We start from the raw sequence: 6,393 nt of genomic DNA on the forward strand, positions 1-6,393 counted from the left end.
ACGCCAGTTTTGAAAATTATATTTATTATGTGTGAGAGTGTGTCATTGATAAGATCAGCTATAAGCTTTACATGAGAGGAGGTAAAGTTATCTAAACCAGCTGCCGTGTTTTTTAAGCTCAGAATGGTCATGCGCACTTCTGGCGAAACTGGACAGAGAAAAAACCATGTGGCAGACGATGATAAGCCTTGTCGATGTGAACTGACAGACGTGGATGGTCGGGGCAAAATGACTCGACAAAAGCGTTGTCAATGGCTGAAGGATTATTAAGGGTTTCTTCACCAACTTGAATAGCAGTTATGGCGGGGTTTGGCGATGTTATATTTAGAAACGCATTGTTAATTTTCCAGTGTTTTTTAGAATCGTTGCCAGCACGGTCAATTTTCTTTTTATAATACTCTTCATTAGCGTTTTTAAAAATCCTACTCAATATATTTGGGTAGCACTTGTAACGAGTCAGCCGGGTCAAATTAAATGGCTTATTTTTTTTTTTGTTTTTAAAAAGATTATCTTTTCTGCGCAAGCATTTGAGAAGATTGTCAGTCATTCACGGACAACGAGGTAATGCGAACCTTTTCTTACTCGTGGTTACGGTGATTGATTCGGAAGTAGCGTTAGAAATTAGATTACAAAAGAATTCGAAGGCGATTCTGCATTATCTTGCGAGATAACCAGGTTCCAATTAACTTCAGCGATATTCCTAACAAAGGAAGTTTTGTCCATGAAAGATTGTGTGTAAGGAGCACTCCTAAGTACATATATTCTGTGGTGTGGTCAACTATGTTAAGAATCCAGATGATAAGAAAAGTGAGAGTTAAGAGTTTTTCGAGAAAAGGAAACTACTTTGCACTTGGACACGTTTAGGGACATGAGACACGTAGCACACCAATGACAGATATGTGCAAGATCATTTTGGAGTGCCGCGTGGTCAGAGAGACAGTTAATCGAACGGTATACAATGCAGTCGTCAGCAAGTAATCATACAGAAGATGATATATTGTTCGGTAAGTCGTTAATGTAAATTAAAAAGAGAAGAGGTCTAAGTACACTGCCTTGCGGTACACCAGAGGTGACGTCAGAGAGGCCAGAGGAAAAGTTAGCAACAACAGTGAACTGTTCGTGATTAGTAAGAAAATTACGAATCCATGATAGGGTTAGTGAGTCGAGTTTAATTGCTGAGAGCTTTGATATCAGGCGACTATGGGCTACACGATCGAATGCTTTCGAGAAATCCAAAAATATGCAGTCAATTTGTTTATTACTGTTCATATCAAAGTGTAGGTCTGACGTGAATTCTGGTAGTTGGGTTTCGCGAGAAAATGCTTTTCGGAAACCATGCTGTTTCGGGTAAAAAAAGTTAGTACATTCAAGATGAGAATATATATGGGATGCGATAATGTGTTCCAACATTTTGCAGCAAATGTATGTTAGTGATATAGGACTTTAATTATCACTAGAACTCTTGTTACCTTTCTTAAAGACAGGAACTACTTTTGCTATCTTCCAGTCTGGAGGAAGCATACCGGTCGTAAAGGTTTGGTTAAATAGGTGTAGGAGAATTTTGATTGATACTAGTATTGTGTTTTTTAGTATTTTAGAATTTATGCCATCTATGCCAGAGGATGAAGACATTTTAAGGTTATCTATAAGATCGACTAGGCCTTTTAAAGTGATAGTGATGGGAGCCATGTACTGGAAATCAAAATCGGGAACAAAAGGTATGTTACAATTATCTTCTCTTGTAATCATCATCATCATCATCAGCCTGGTTACGCCCACTGCAGGGGAAAGGCCTCTCCCATACTTCTCCAGGAACTCCAACGTCTCTTGTAAAGACGGATGCGAAAAATGAGTTGAATGCTGTCGGACATTCACTGTCAGGAATAGGTGCGTTGTTTTATCCTGCAATGAAATATTACTGCACTTATTAGTAGCGTTAACTATGTTCCCGAATTTTCTTGGATTGCTTTTAAGAATTCCCGGTAAGACTTCTGAAAAATATTTATTCTTGGTGACCAATAAAGCTGTGCAGTACTATTTTAGATAGGTTTTGTATTTATCCCAAGCCAACGTTGTTTGTACGCGCTTTGTATTTTCATATAGGCGTTTTTTCTGGTTTCTCATTCTGTGAAGAGTTTCAGTAAACCATGGGTTGGAATTATCGTTAGTTATAGTAACAAGAGGAGCCTGCTTTTCAATCAATACAGACAACTTATCTCTGAACAGAACCCAATTTTCGTTGACAGATCTGCTGTAAAAGGATGGCTCCAATACATCAATAAAAAAGTGGTCTAGTTCTAAATTGATGATATCATAATTACCTTTATTGCAGTCTCTAATTTCCTTTGTTCTGGAACCGGTGAACGCGCACGGCATATCAATGGTCACTTGGAGTAGCTGGTAATGACTGAATCCATCTAAGTAAGTTATATGTGTGACAGTTTCTCGAGTTGTTAAAATGAGATCCAAAAGATTGGATTTACGAGTCGGTTGATTAACTACTTGAAATAGATTAAAATCTAATGTTAAGGAAATAAAGCTTGTGCACATATGACACGAAGAAGATAGATTAACCCAGTCGATTAAAGGAAGATTGAAATCTCCGAGTAGGTACATCATATCTGCCTGATGCAGACCAGTTACCTCATTAATACTGTCATATAATGCAGTTACGAAGAAAAAATCAGAATCTGGCGCACGGTAACAGTTACCGAGCAGTACCGTCACGGTTGATACAGAGCAGGCTACCCAAACAATTTCAAGCTTAGTATGGGTTTGAACAACAAAAGATGTGATATTCTTTTTAATTCTAATCATGACACTATCCCCTCTTTTCTTATCTCGGTCGCGCCTGTATATGTTGTAGGTTGTGTTACCGGGAAAATTTCTTTGTCAGTTATTCCAGGGTTTAACCAGGTTTCGGTAAAAGCAAGAGCATCCGAATTGCAATCGTCGAGAAAAGAAGAAACAAGATCGCGCTTTGACATAATACAACGGATGTTAGCAAACAATAATGATAAGAATGAAGAAATAAATGTTTGATTTGGTTTATGGTGATTGCGCACACGCGTATTGTGCCGGAGCTATCTGTCGACCATGACAACTGCATCGGTTGAGACATCGTAGGTGTACGTGTCAGAGTCTATGCGCATCCGGTTGACATGCAACTTAAATGCCTTGCTATTATTCTTAGCAAAGCTAATTAATTTCCGCCTCGCTTGTCGCGTTGCGGGAGAAAAATCCTCGCGGATTGAAAACGTCGATCCCTGAAGTTTAGGCGCAGAAGCCAAGATACGCTCTTTGTCTTTGAAAAAAGTGACCTTTGGTATGATCGGCCTGCGTTTTTCTTGCGAATGTTTGCCCAAACGGCGCACGCGCTCGAATTGTTGAGCTGTCGTGCTAACGCCAAGTTTTTCTGAGCAAAAATTGGTAATTTTTTGCTCGGACGCAGCCCAATCTTCTTTGGGATCATCATCTATTCCAAAAAACAAGAGCTTCGAGCGGGGTAGTCTATTTTCAGTGTCATTACATCCTGACGATATGGCTGCCAATTGCTTGGAAACGTTGCTTATAGCATCAGAATTTGTCCCGGCTTCAGCTGTGGAATGCGAAGAAGTGGCGAATTCTAATTTTATGATTTTTGCACTGAGCAGCTTGATTGCGTTTTCTGCTGCCTCTTACTTTTCTTTCGTCTCCTTAAGTTCAACGATTAAAGCAGCGTGACCATTTTCAAGCTTTCGAATGGATTCTAGAGCCTGGGCAAATGCATCAGCATTAGTTTTGGACATTGGACCAGGATTTGGTTCAACGTCTCCAGAAAGTATGAGCAGAAGGGCAGAAAAAGCATTGTGAATGTTGGAATACCACAGCAAAAACTGCTTAAACAAATCATGAAGCTCTACAGGGCACGACACCGCACATAAACAGTAATTACTGCTCCTAACATACGCCGCATTATTCAGGTAACTGACCTGTAACAAGAACCAGCGGGAGCGTGCCATTCCCGGTGCGCTGTCGTGCCCAAAGTGCGCTGTTGATGGCTGGCATTTAAGGCTTCGGCACGCTGTGTCGAGGGTAGTCGTCGCACGCCCGGGTTGCCAGTCGCTGTAGCAAGCTTCGTCCAGAACTGGCCTCCAGCGCTGTGATGCAGACAGTGGTGGTGATAGCTTGACACCAAAGTTCTGGCTTGGGTGAACAAGCCAAGAACAGACCGCCCAGGTGATAGCGCCCTGTAACAAGAACCAGCGTGAGCGTGCCATTGCCGGTGCGCTGTCGTGCCCCTGTCGTGCCCTGTCGTATGATCGAGAAGTGGTGTTGACACGATGATAAGAAATTATAAATGTCATCAAAATGTTTCCGTAAGCTGCGTGCATTAAAGTGTACGAGGGATCGGCAAGGAGGTTTAGAATCTAGTTCGGACGGTGTGAACTATGAAGCCATAAGGGGTCTGTTGAGGATGGATTGACATTACGCACGTGATTCAGGTTAAGAGATAACAGAGAGGTCCGCTTCACAGTTAATGCGGTGAACTAGTCTGTCTTCACAAATGCGTGCGTTGTAGGGCAATTCCTAGTCCAGAGGAAGTGCCATCCTTTTTCTTTCTTGAGCGCTAAGGCCTGAGCGAACAACGTCTTGTCGTCAGGTGTAAGGTGTTCGTTAGTGAAGATGGCCCCCGCGTTCACTCCAGTGAAACAACCACTGCCGGTATCCACCCTGGCCTTCGAGCCTTTGCCAGAAAATCGTTTTTCTTTTTCAGCGCGAGAGCAAAACATGGCAATAATATTTTGATGTGCTGATTTAGTGGGCACGCGTGCGTTACGATGGTGCCGTACGTAACCAAAATCATTCATTTGCAACCGTGAGCGGATATATCGCGCGAAGAAAGCTTTTTGTCTGAGAACACAGAGAAACAATATAGAAAAGAAATGCTTACAACTGCGTACTTCGTTGAGAAGAAGACTTTCCGGGGAACAGCTCTGGTCCATGCTGCCCGCGTCGTCGGCTCAGTAGAAAACCTGTGCACTCGGGCACTTGAATCGCCGTCCTAATTTGATTTGCAGTCGGGCACACAGCAGCATTCAGGAATCCTTGCGTACGAACCGATGAGGACTCGCGCAGAAACAGCCAGCAGCTATTTCGTAAGCACGACTTACGAAGCGCTATGTTTATCCATGTTGTCAAAAATGTGCGTCTCCTTCAACGTGAACGCGGACGCCTAAATCAATGTTGGCAGCAACTGACATAAATTCGTCCAAACTGTCGTGCGAACTCGATATGAAGATTGCATCTCTATATATGTTTTGATCTATATTCAAGCGAAGCTGTTGAGAGGTACTTTGAACACTATCGTGTCCGCCTGTAGAGAAAAGTCCAGATGATAGTGCAATGCCGGGCCGACCCGCGGCGGAGGTGCAGTTCGCTATTAAGGGACCCATATACACAGCTTCGCTGGTCATACTTCTTCACAGAGCGGAAGAGCACTGAGTTCTTGTGATATTTCCAACTAAAGGGTTTTTTGCTTGGATTTGTATTTTTAATTATGAAAACAGTGTAACACTGAAGGACAAACAAAAAGGAGTTGTTCCCATGCGCAACCTTGCCATATTTTTTTAACGCCGTAGACGCAGTAGGAGTCACGCTTAGCTAAGCGAAGCCAACGAGGATAAGCATGTGTACGGCGCAGCGTGCGCGTCCCGGCTTGGCTCTCTTCCATTCGACACAGCCATCTCACTAGCGTGACGTCAAAGAAAGGAGGTCGCGCGGGGGCCCTCTCCCTTCAAGGTGGCTTTGATCACAGCAGCAGCACTGTAAACTGCTGGCGATACTTCTCGGAAGGGTCATTCGTGCTATTTCGCGCGCTGTTATATGCGTTCGCACTGCTCAAACGGTGTTTGTAATTGCATATGACGTATTTATACCTTAGCAATAGATGCGTTTCTTTCTTTTATTTATTTCACCTTATTTTCGTTATAGCAGCTCGGTCACTGCGCGTGCATTCCGGCCGCAGTATCTGGTTTTATTCTACTATGTTGCTCAACGGTTCCCTCTGGAGAACAAATATTTTTCTGGTTCAAGCAGCATGTATCTCTCGTGCGTATTTTTGCGCATATAGTTTGCCATCATTAGGTCTCGCGAAACAGAGACGAAAAAATGTATGTAAGCTTCCTGGTTGCCATTTCAAACAAATAAAACAACAACTGCAGTGCAACATTCCATCCATGCTCCCGCCTTCTTAGCGCAACAGAATGTGGAGTAATTGGTAGGGGACCTTTTATTGCGGTCGGATCTCGGGCGCTGAAAACAGTTTTAGGAAGGCATTAAATAAGCTAATCTTTGGCCTGTAAGCCGTGTGAAATGTTTGTCCAGTCCACACTCAACAAGAACAAAGAACAA

Source organism: Dermacentor andersoni, chromosome 4 (assembly GCF_023375885.2).
Source record: "Dermacentor andersoni chromosome 4, qqDerAnde1_hic_scaffold, whole genome shotgun sequence".
NCBI lineage: Eukaryota > Metazoa > Arthropoda > Arachnida > Ixodida > Ixodidae > Dermacentor > Dermacentor andersoni.